This window comes from Manacus candei, unplaced genomic scaffold (genome assembly GCF_025592945.1).
Source record: "Manacus candei isolate 608988 ecotype Guabito, Panama unplaced genomic scaffold, ASM2559294v1 h1tg000019l, whole genome shotgun sequence".
Lineage (NCBI taxonomy): Eukaryota > Metazoa > Chordata > Aves > Passeriformes > Pipridae > Manacus > Manacus candei.
Window position 1 is genome coordinate 5,114,024 of NW_026138067.1, and position 11,281 is coordinate 5,125,304.

Sequence of the window (11,281 nt, forward strand, 5' to 3'; positions counted from 1 at the left end):
GCTTGGGGGAAGCAAACTCTCACCTAGTGGGGGATATGGAGAGGGGATTATGAACTAGACCCAAGGCCCAATCATTTGGGACATGGTCAGCAAGCGGCCTTGGGCTCAGTTATGGGCTTGCTGTGGCTCTGAAGTGGTTTCAGGGCATTTGCACACCAAGGAGCTGGACTGAATCTCAAGGAGGGCCAAATGCCCCCGTGGGGCTCAGTCCTTGTACACCCAAATACCAACCTTGGTAGGCTTGACCCTTGCACCCCAAATCCCAGCCCCTATGGGCTCAGCTTCCACCTGCACTAAGCAAGCCTGTTGCTGGGGTTATTCCTGATCTTAGACCAGAGAAGGGGCTGTGGTTCAGCTCTCCACCACCCCATACTTGGACAGCAGCATCTCTCCAATAGGCATGTGACTCATCTGGGTCTGGCCACCTCCTGCTGGCCTTTCGCTATGGCTCTGGGGATTTCCACAAAGAGGCACGTGCTGCTGGCTCTGGTGGGTCCTGTGTACATGCAGCCAGTGCCAGGGGCAGCTCATCCTCATCCACCCACAAAGGCCTCAGGAGAGCTGGATGATCTCCAGTGAGGGCAGTGAGAATGGGACACTCCTCTGCTCCTGCTCATCGCTTGGGCGTCTGGCCAGCCACGGTGAAGATGAACCGCTGGGATGTGGTGACAGCAAGCTGCTGCCATGAGCATTTAATTTTTAATTCCTCTCAGGGCTTCTTTTCTATCATCTCTCCCTATAACCCCAGGGGAAGGTTGCTGGCACCCGTTTCTGGAGCTCATGGTATTTGTGTTTGGCTGCACGCCTGACTGTGAGGGATGAGTGAGGGGTGTCCCCAGGCAGCCCTGGTGCATGCTGTCAGGGAGCCCCTCCAGAGCAGCTGCTTCCCCAGGCCAGCATTCAAGAATGGGACACACAAGGTGCTTCAAGGGCTGGAGCTGCATCTTGGCTCAGTGGGATCTGCCTGCATCACAGGTCCTGGGGCCAGGCTGCCTTGGGCTTATTTTCCCAAAAGCACCCCTTCCTTCTCCTTCAAAGGAGTATCCACCAGGAAGAAGTGCTTCTGGTCAAGTTGAGCTACAAAAATGCTGGACAGCATGAGCATGCTTCCTGAAAGACACCTTCCCACCTTGCTGGCCATAAGCATATCCCTCTGTAGCTTGAATCCATTTGGATGTGTTCAGGTTTCCCATTTAAAAGAAGAAGAATAAATGTTTCTCTGCAAGGGCAAGTTCAAGCTGTGCGAGCCTGAAGCTTGCCCCCAAGAACCACCACTGAGACCTGTCAGGAAAGAATTACTGGGCTTGCCACTGAGGAAGCAAAATTGCCTGAAAGATTGAAATATCCCTCATTGCAGACACAGGAGCATGCAGCTGTCCTGCTCAGTCTGCAGATCTCCTCCTCTCCCCACTCAAGCCATTCCTCTGCTTAAAAATGTTATTTTGGGAAAGAGATGAATAATGGGAACAGCACTGTAAAAGCATGGGGAATTCAGCAAACAAAAGAAAAGCTGCTATTTTTGAAAATGTCTCAAATTGGAACTGTGGCTTGTTTTAACCCCTTATCTCCTAGCCGCCTCTCCACCACCCTGCTTGGAGTGCAATCCGCAAGCATGGGAGGAGCAGCACGCAGGAAAGGTCTGTTCTACTACAGGCTGTCAGTACAGGAACAACACCACAGCCTGCTAATAACTGGCACATGGTGAACTAATAGTGAAATACACTCCAATTTCCAATCAGACGCTTTGTTTGAATAGAGGTGGGGGTTTCTGCAAGGGTCCCAGTGTCTAACAAAAAGAGAAAAAGTGAGGCAAGCAGTCACCCTGTTTCTGTCACCTTTTGTCACCTCTGAAAGAACTGTATTTTCCCAACTGAACCATCACATGCATTATGTGTCCATGGTGAGCACTGTAGCTCACTGCCCCTGGTTCTCACAGAAAAGGCCATCGCTGCAAGAAAAGAAACTGAATCTGCCAAGGCTGCAGATCCAGGTAAATGGTATAAACTTATCTTTAATAAATTCACCAAGATTCCCACGGAGCTGGTGTGGAGCATGTTATATTGCTGTTTCATCAGCTCTCATTTATTCTTGCCACCAGTGTGACCAGATCTGTAAGGTCTCTTTGCAGCCCTGGTCAGAGCTGGCATGACTCTCCTGCCTGCAGCATCCTGTGCCAAGGGGAGGCACAGGTGACATCTGGACCACCAATGCAGGTGGTTCTGCAGTTCCTCCTGACAAAACCAACCAGACACTTTCCCTTGTGGGCTAAAACCTAGCAGAACAGAGGTAAAATGAGAAACAAATGTGGTGGAGCCTGATGAGGCTGGAGGAAGAATGACCGAGGTCTGAGCTCATGTTTTCAGTTCTTAAAGTGATCCTTTTCTGCTTCAGCACTGCTGTGCATGTTGACCAGAACTCCCAGGGATGCCATCAAGTCAGCAGCAGGGACTGGCCTGCTCTTTCACAGGCAATCTCATTTCTTAATTGTCAGAAAAGAGTTCATTTTGTTTCAGAAAGAAGATGCTAAACATTGCTCCCTGGATTTTCCTTTCCAAGAGAAGTATGAGAAAACAAAAATCTGTTCAGAAAGAGTTCCTCTTTGCATTGCCCCTGACCTTCCCAAGTCCCAGCACTTCTGCCTTTCACCAAGCTCTGCTTCTCAGCTTTTACCTTAGCGGTGACAAGGGGGACTTCCTTGGCAGGAATCACTCAGCTCCTTCATCAGGCTCTGATAGCAGAAGTAAAGCAAAACAGAAGTCCCCACTACCCAGTAGCTCTTCAATAACTCAAAGACCACAGAGTTCCACACAGACCTCAGAGCTGTAAGTGGTTTAATAGCATATGCCATCAAACATTACATGTCTTGCAACTCACATTGGGGATTTTGATTAAGGAAACCCTCCAAAATAGCAAGGAGGAGCTGCAAATTCTGATAATGTTCTCAATTTTTAGCAGTAAAGTAATTGAAAATGAAGGGTGAAGTGAAATAATTGAAAGTGAAAGCTGTGTGCTGTGTCAAATCAGCAGTAATGCTCAAGCAAGAGGAAAACGTGGCTAGACTTGAAGATTTATCCTTGGCCAGCTGTAATTTTGTACTCTTCTTGTTCACATCAGCCTGTGAAATAAGTCTTCACAAATGCAGGCTACCCTTCTGATGGGACGGTTTCAGCCAGGTCACAACGACTTTATGTGAAAAGCCTCACACACCATAAACAGTGATGAATAGGACACTTGACAGACAGGTCCAGAGGACAACAGATAGTGCTTCTGCTGAGATATAATTGCTCTAATTGGACCTGGGCTCACTAAGATGGTAAGGCTAAAGAGGAGTCTGCAATCATGCTGCCATTCTGCACAAAAGAATACTGTTGTGATAGGAAGCACACAGCAGTTGTGGAAATAATCAACGGCTTTGTGCTCGCTTCACCCTGGTATCTCGGATTTGCAATTAGGAACACGCAGACAACATGAGCAGAATATTTTTTTAGAGTTAAAGGTTCTTGAGGCTGAATTGCTTGATGAAGTCTCTTTGAGTGTTATTCAGCTGAAGTTAGACACTTCAAATGAGCTGGATCCATTGAGTGTTTGCAGTCCTGGTGGAGACACAGAAAGGTCATGTGAAGCATAATCTGCCTGCTCTAGGAGCAAGGGAATTTGGTAAGGAAAGAAACTAACTTTGATCTTCGTCAGCTGTAAGTTGTCTTCTCTCAAGTGATAGCCTATAAACCACCTGGTCTGCTTGTCTAATAAAACCTTCGTACACATATTCTTGGGTGTCTCCAAAACCTGATCTCTTCTATAACACAAGCATGAAACTATTAAAGACAAAGCCTCTGTCCTCCAGTAGCAGCTACTGCACAAGAGTTGACCGTACAGCATTCCTCCAGCCCTACTTTGAACCAGCGCCCAGCAGAGAGAGCAGCCCTGTAAGCCACTGTTACATCACACAGCAGCTAAACAACAGGGCACCACTGCTAACGCAGGAAGCCTATTTCACTCTCCCAACTCCTTCAGGCAGCTCTGTTTCACACAAGTCTTGTCTGGCCTGTTCTGCAGATGCCCAGGGACATGGGGCAGTGCTGCCAGAGCTCCCTGCATGGGCAGACACAGCAGTGCAGAAACAATGACAGTAGCCTGCCCTGGCTGCATCCTGCCAGCAGCCAGTCAGTTAGTCCTGCCAAGGGCTCTCCTTCTCACTTTGTCCCATCCCTCCTGGTCCACTATTCCCCTGTGGCTGGACAGCCTGTCTCTGGCCCACTCCTTAAGCCACATTCTCTTGACAATGAAATTCAGCACACAGCTAAGAGGCTTTGTGACAAATGTGGCAGGTACAAACCTGTCTCAAAGCCTTTCAGCTCCCATGTGCAGACAAAGCCAGTTGAAATACTTCCTCCCGCTCCTCTGCAGTTTCTAAGTAAATGTGCAAAACCGTGGATGTGATGCTCAGGAACTGCTCATGCCCCACCTGCAAACCAGCACTTGCACCCCAGGTGCTACTTGTTCCTAAAGAGCCAACCTAGCTTACTGCATCCTCCCTAACAGAAATGGTCATCTCCACTGATGCCCTGAAGCTCCTGCCCTGTGTTCACATGGCAAATACCAGACACGGCTTGCGGGATGTGCATCATGCAAAATGTGAGCGATGGGACAGACGTCCTCCCCAGCACCCTGGAAAAATGACAGGGCTGAGTGCAAGTGGGTGTAGGAAGATGGCTCTGGGCAGGCACAGAAAATGGTCTTCATCCTCAGAGCACACTGTGGGTGACAGTGTCCCTGAGTCACTAGGAACCATGTCACCAGCCAGCCCATTTATCCATGCAGTCCTGGGTTCACAGGTCCACACTTCTCCTTTTCCTGTCCTAACATTTCCTCTGGTGTAGCACTGTGACTGTCTCTCAGTAGGACTGTGACAGATGTATGGGGGCATCAAAGCATCAAGTATGCCCCACACTCAGCTTCTGCTTCCTCACAATGTTGGCTTTGCTTTGGGCATCACAGGCGTAGTTCCACATAGGGACCTGCCCAATGCCTGAACAAGGTGGTGGGAAAAATGGGCCGTGGATGATGCTCTCCTAAGAAGTGTCTGTCTCAGACAAAAGTGGATGGGATTTATCAACACAAGCCCAACTAAAAAAGATATGACATGTTTGTCTCCAGCTACTATGTCTATGGTAAGCCAAAGATTGCAACAAGAATAGTAAAAACTGTAAAGATTGACACGAGTGAGATTTATACAGCCAAAACTTTGCACAATGCTGTGAACATGTATGCTGAAAAACCTTGAATTACAAAAGGAGAGAAGCAGAGTTAAACTGAGACGCATCCTCAGCTCTCTTCTGTGAAAAGAGGCATTGCTTGAGAATTCTGGGTGCTGGGCAAATTAAAACCAGCATTTCAGACCAAACGACAAGCTTCTTGGCTTTTCTGCATGTAAATCAGATCCTTACACTATCTCAGTGTCATTTTGTGGCTGAAAGCAATTCAGCAGCTATCAGCACAGTCAGACTGAAATTCAGCAGAACAGGATCTGAGCCCTTCAGCTCTTAATGATTAGATGTTTCTGTGGAAATGAATCTTATGAAAAAATGAAGTTCGGCAGAAAGTTGACAGCGTGTGGGGACCACAGAAGGGACAGGAACTTTACAATTCAGCCTTCACATTTTCCACCTATAGGATTTCAATATTTGCTAAAGTTGTAGTGAGGGCAGCTTCTTGACAGTGCTCCCTCTGGGAAATATCACATTCAGCAATTCCTGAATTACAGTTTCTAATTATATTTTCATACTGTAATGCTGTCTGAAATGCAAATTTGATGACAGAATAATTCGATCCATATAAAATAATTACAAAATTACTGTTTCTCAAACCTCAACTCATACTCCCTGCTATTTAAGAAGATAAATTTAACAGCAGCAAAAGTACAGCCAAAACATAGTCTATTTTTTAAACTGTTATCTGACTATAACTGTCTACTTAGATTTTGGCTCACACGGAAGATTATTTCTAAAATATGACTACCAAAAACATTCCAGAGTTAGGGTTTTTGTTCCTTTAGCTTGGAACCAACAGCCAGGTCAACTTTTATTTTGCATTCAGATTACCCTATGCATGGCATCTGTGTTTAATTGGAAAAGCAACTGTTGGTTAAAATGCCAAATCTCTACTGCTGCTCAGCTGTCATTTAAACTAGTTGTTGCTAATGTTGATGCATTAAATTATCACAATGTAATGATTTGTAGCAGAGTGGGAACCAACTTAAGCAATTGTAACCAACCAATAAGTAATTTAAGATCCTAAAATTCCATACAGAAACATCACTTCCCACTGTCTGACAATTCCCCCCATCCAGAGGATTTTATTCCCCTGACAAATATTGCCTAGATAGAGGCTAGAACCTTTAAAAAGACAGCAGAAGTCAAATTCTGTTTGAAAAAATTCAAAAACCTGCGTTGCAAGGTTTTTTTAGGTTTTACCATGATTCTAGCCTAAATTTAGATTGTCATTGCCCATCAACCAGATAAAGGCAGAGCATACTAAAGGCTTGAGTGTGTTATTATTATGAGGTGAGAGGCATAAACAGCTCCCATTTGTTTTTAATTTCCCTGCTGTATCCAGTTGTATGAGAAGAGACATGAGGAGATCTCAGTCCTGCTGGTTTTGCCATGGTATCTCCTAAGGTGAAGTGCCCGAATTCCTCAGGAATTGCTGGTCTGCTCACCCTTCGCCATGGACAGGGAGACTGTTGGAAGAGATCATCCCTTCTTGTGTGCGTGCAAACAGGGTGACATTTGCAAATGACATAAAGGACAATGGGAAGCATGAGGGTCAATCTAGCCTCCCTGGAAGAAGGTGGAGTGTCGCCAAGCCCATGTGCATCTCATGTTTTTTCTCCTTATGCCAGAGGATTTCAAGTCTGAGCAATCTGGCAGTGGCACAGTTGTGGTGTTGGGCAGAAGGTAAGGGATGGGCTGCAGCCACTTTCCCCTCTCTCGGTGGTTGCAAGGAACCTACAGTCTGTTTGTTCTTTTCTCATGGTGAGTGAAACCATGGCAAGGCACAGACGGCAGGATGCTTAGCATTACATTGCCTGGCAACTTTACACACTGCCAAGGCAAAATCCCAGTCCTTGTCAAAAGGGTTCGGTACAAAAGTTTTCACTGACCAGCAGAAACAAGAGCATGAAATCATTGAGCAGAGGCATGCAGCTCCAGGATGACTCTCACAGACCCTTCCCTGCCCTTCTCCTGAGCAGAGACCTGTGCCTTCTCCAGTTGCAGACTGGTGCTGTCTGTGAGCTGCCTGCCTGCCTGCCTGCAGCTCATCCATCCCCATCTCCTGGACTGACAGGATGCCAAAGACCCCAAAGACTTGTCAAGAGGGGACAGAGCTGTCGCTCTGTGTGTGCGTGAATAAAAGGGTAAAAGTCTGTGTTACAGCAATGCTGCTCCCTTGGCATATTTCAGATAATTTTTCAGGAAGCTCCTGATCCTTTTCTCTGTAAACACCATATAGTCAAGAGTGCCGGGTGCCCCAGGAGAGGGGCAGAAAGCCCGGGGAGTACATGGGGTGCAACAACTCCATGTGCACTGTAGGACGCATCCCTGTGCAACCTCACTGGCACTCACCAGCTTCCCCTGTAATATTGTCTCTCAGAACTCTGCCACAACATGTCTGGGACCCTTCTGCTACAACGTGAAGCAGTCCATCATCCTCATCTGTCAGGTCAAGTTAGAATCTTTTGAAGACTTGCTCAGTATCACTAAAGCAAGATATGTCCATTCCATCTGGAGATGAGGAACCTATTTTAAAAATATTTCTAATTAATAGCTCTTGAGCAAAAGTTGCATCAATTATTTTTCCCCTTGCAGGTGTTTTCAAAGCATCAAATGCTACAGGACAATGTATTCAAGCCTAAATGAATGAGGATAAGCCCCAGCACACCCCCAGCATCATTGCCACACTGATGACTCAAGTCAAGCCTGGCAGGAGACTGCAGCTATACATGGAGGCAAATCCTTCAGGCATGAGAGTGAATGGCTTCTCTTGAATGGCAGGTGCTGCTCAGCTCAAATCTGTCCCCATACTCCATGCCCCAGTCCCTCACTAGACTTGTCCTGCCAGTATAAGGTCGTGAACAAGCAGATTTCAGAGGGTGGTGGGTCACATTGACTGCCTCTCCCTGCCCTCCCCATCCACCCTGCCGCCCAGAATCTGGGGGAACTCACATGCAGGTGGAGGGGTCGGACTGCTGTCAGCTGAAACATAGCTCCCTGTGCCAGCTGAGGAGAAGCCATGCCCAGCTCAGCCCAGGCGGGTCACCTGGGCAAGGACACCGAGAGCCCCACTCCCTAAGAGAAGGCTGTACTTGGGGTGCTATAGCACCTCCACACTAAAGCTGTGAGGCTCCTGTAAACCTTGGTTAAAGTCACACATGAGGAGTCAGTGCAGCGGCATCAGGTGAATAATTTAATAAAGAAAATGTTTAATATCGCAGCCCCCCAAAACAGTGATGTTTTAGGCACAAGAGTTGAACTGGAAAGAACTGATGAGATAACGCCAAATGAAATGATTTAAAGGTTTCAGATGCATTTATCCTCGTTGCTCTGCTAAGAATGTCCAATGCAGTGAAATCCAGAGCATTAAGCCATAACTTTCCTTAGAAAGTGCCTCCAGGTTTAATGTCTGTCTTGGCTGCCTTTCTGAAAAAATTATTTATGCTTCATTTGATAACATTAGTATAATTTAATAGAATTTTTTTTATCTTTTTCTGCTCTGTGTTTTAAATTGTTTTGTAGTTCCATGATCGTTTCAGACAGGCAGCTGCTTTGGAGAATCATTACCATTATCAATAAACCCTTTGAACTTTGGGAGGAAGGGAACAAGAGTATATAATTAGAGAAGATAAGAACGATCTAACATACTTTTCCAGGAAACAACGCACATGATGCTTCAGCTGTAATCTGTTCTTAAAATGAATCTATATGTTCCCCCCCAAACTCAGCCCATGGCACTAAACTTTAGGAGCTCTGGGATCTCCTTCCCCACAAGAGCCACCTCGAAGTAAGTGCAGTACAGAAACAGACCTGAACTCCCTCGTTTTTACAAAAAGACACAAATAGCATTTCATTTTTCAATCACCACAGTGATTGAAAAATCATGCTGCTCATGCTGCGGTTCTTTTTTTTTTTAGCTATTCTAACTGGTCTCAATGCACAACAGAAAAAAAAAGGGAAAAAACAAGCCTTGTGTGCGCGCGTGAGAAAAAGGGCAAAAGCCTGTGTAACGGCAATGCTGCTCTCTTGGCATATTTCAGATAATTTTTCAGGAAGCTCCTGATCCCTTCCTCTGTAAACACTACACAGTCAAGAGTGCCGCGTGCCCCAGGAGAGGGGCAGAAAGCCCAGGGAGCGCGCAGGGAGCAGGGACTCCGTGTGAACAAAGATGATTTAAATGCTGGAACTTTGAGACTTGGATTTTACGCTGTTCCTGGCTGCATTGACTGCTGGCTTTCCTCTCACTGAATACACTGGGTACAAACCAGCCTGAATTGGGCAGCATTAAAAAACTACAAGTTCCAACAGAGGTATAAAAAAAGCTGTAGGGATGCCCAAATCAACATAATACCTAGATATCATTTCTTTTAACTCCCGAATGCATTAGCCTAGGATTACTCGTGTTCATTTATATTCTTAAAGTGTCAAATGAGAACAATATCATTTTATTCTCCTTTCATGGATCATTAATCTAAATTTAACTCCATTTTGCAGTCTGCACACAAAATTAGTAACTGGAAGCTGCTTTGCATTTATCTGATAGTGCTGGGCTTGTTCATCAAGGCAAACTTCCAGCCAAAACAAACAAGGGAAAAAAATATCAGTCACGATAAGCTGCTTTCTATTCTTTTTTTTTTTTTTTTAAAGGAAAAAAAAAATCCAAACCTGATGAGAACGTAAAGCAAATGGTTACCTCACACTGCAGAAATGCAAGTTTTTAATAGTCCATGCTCTGGCAGCCCCTGAGAATCAGCAGCGGTGGCGGCGGCGGGGATGAATCCAGCATCCACCGGGTTCTCACAAGCCTTTGACTGCGCGGCCGGGACCACAGGCTCAGCCTCCAGCTGACGTCAAGGCGGCCGTCACATGGCCAGGCGCAGGCCCAGGGAGCACTGGTTGTCCTGGCAACCTCAGCACTGCTCCGAAATTATTTCAATAGGTCATCTGTCATACTGCGCGCACATTGGAGCCATCACGGGCGCCCGGACAACCCAAACACCACAGCCTTGCTGGAGCTGGCTGCGCCGGGGGCTGGTCCCGTCCCAGACGCTCTCTTAACCCTGTCCCTGTAAGAAAACGCTTCTCTCTTGCTCTTCCTCCTGCGTCTCGAACCTCCAGCAGAAAACAAAACATTATACACCTGGTTTGCCCAAGCAAAGGGGCACAAGCGCCACCCTTCAAGTGTGCTGGGGCACCTCAGTGACATGCAGCTCAACACTCTGCTGGGCTAGCTAAAATTAGGGTCTTTCTAAATGACACACAGCTGAAGTTTTATTCATAGCCACAGAGACACATTCTTGGTCACCAGCATCTCTGCCCAGATTTGGGGCGAGGCAGCAGTGGTCCTTGCTGAAGTGATGTGGAGCAGGAGCCATGCAGGGCTGTGGGGCAGCCCCCAGAGCTGCCTGGCCAGCTTGGCCTCATATCCCTGAGCCTCAGCATCTGGTCCCTCTGCTAGCCTGCCCATGATGCCTCTCCAGCTGTTCCTAGTAAAATATTCCAGTAAGAGGGACAAAGCACTGTCTGTTTTCACCTAGTTCTGATCAACCTCTGAAGCTTTATTCTACAGGAAGAGACATCACGCCAGTGTCTCTGATTTCCTTGTAACTCTAGCTAAAATCCACTCCTTCCTCCAAATTTCCTTTTTTTTCTCTCTGCACTTCACCTTACCAGAGTCCCACAATACGTGCATGCACCGGGGGCAGGACACGGAATATGCTGGAGAAGGGAAAGACTTTAATCTGCAAGAAGCAGGGAGGAAAGACGAATTGTCAGCAACAAGAAAATATTCCTGTGCTCATCTGAGTCAGTGATGGTTACTGACTAGTTCCCAGGATATGAAATACCAGGAACCAACCTCTGTAGATGTCTCTGGTGAAGGTGGAAGCAGATGTAAAGCTGCAGGGGATCTGCAAATGCCAACAACTGGGACATCCTCAGCCAAAATTGGCTTTAGCCCCTTTGCAAGAGGGGAAGAGAAAATATTAGAAATTAAAAGATAACCTGAG

At 46.6% G+C, this 11,281-nt stretch overlaps 1 protein-coding gene across 2 annotated transcripts in view; it reads right to left on the reverse strand.

Annotated features, from left to right (window-relative positions):
* Nucleotides 1–10,113, reverse strand: part of NCALD (neurocalcin delta) — a 55,294-nt gene extending 45,181 nt beyond the window's left edge. For both annotated transcript variants that reach the window (XR_007904180.1, XM_051785352.1), the window contains exon 1: nucleotides 9,967–10,113. The gene's annotated coding sequence lies outside the window, so the exon portion shown is untranslated. The remainder of the gene's footprint in view (nucleotides 1–9,966) is intronic.
* Between the last annotated feature and the right edge of the window lie 1,168 nt (nucleotides 10,114–11,281).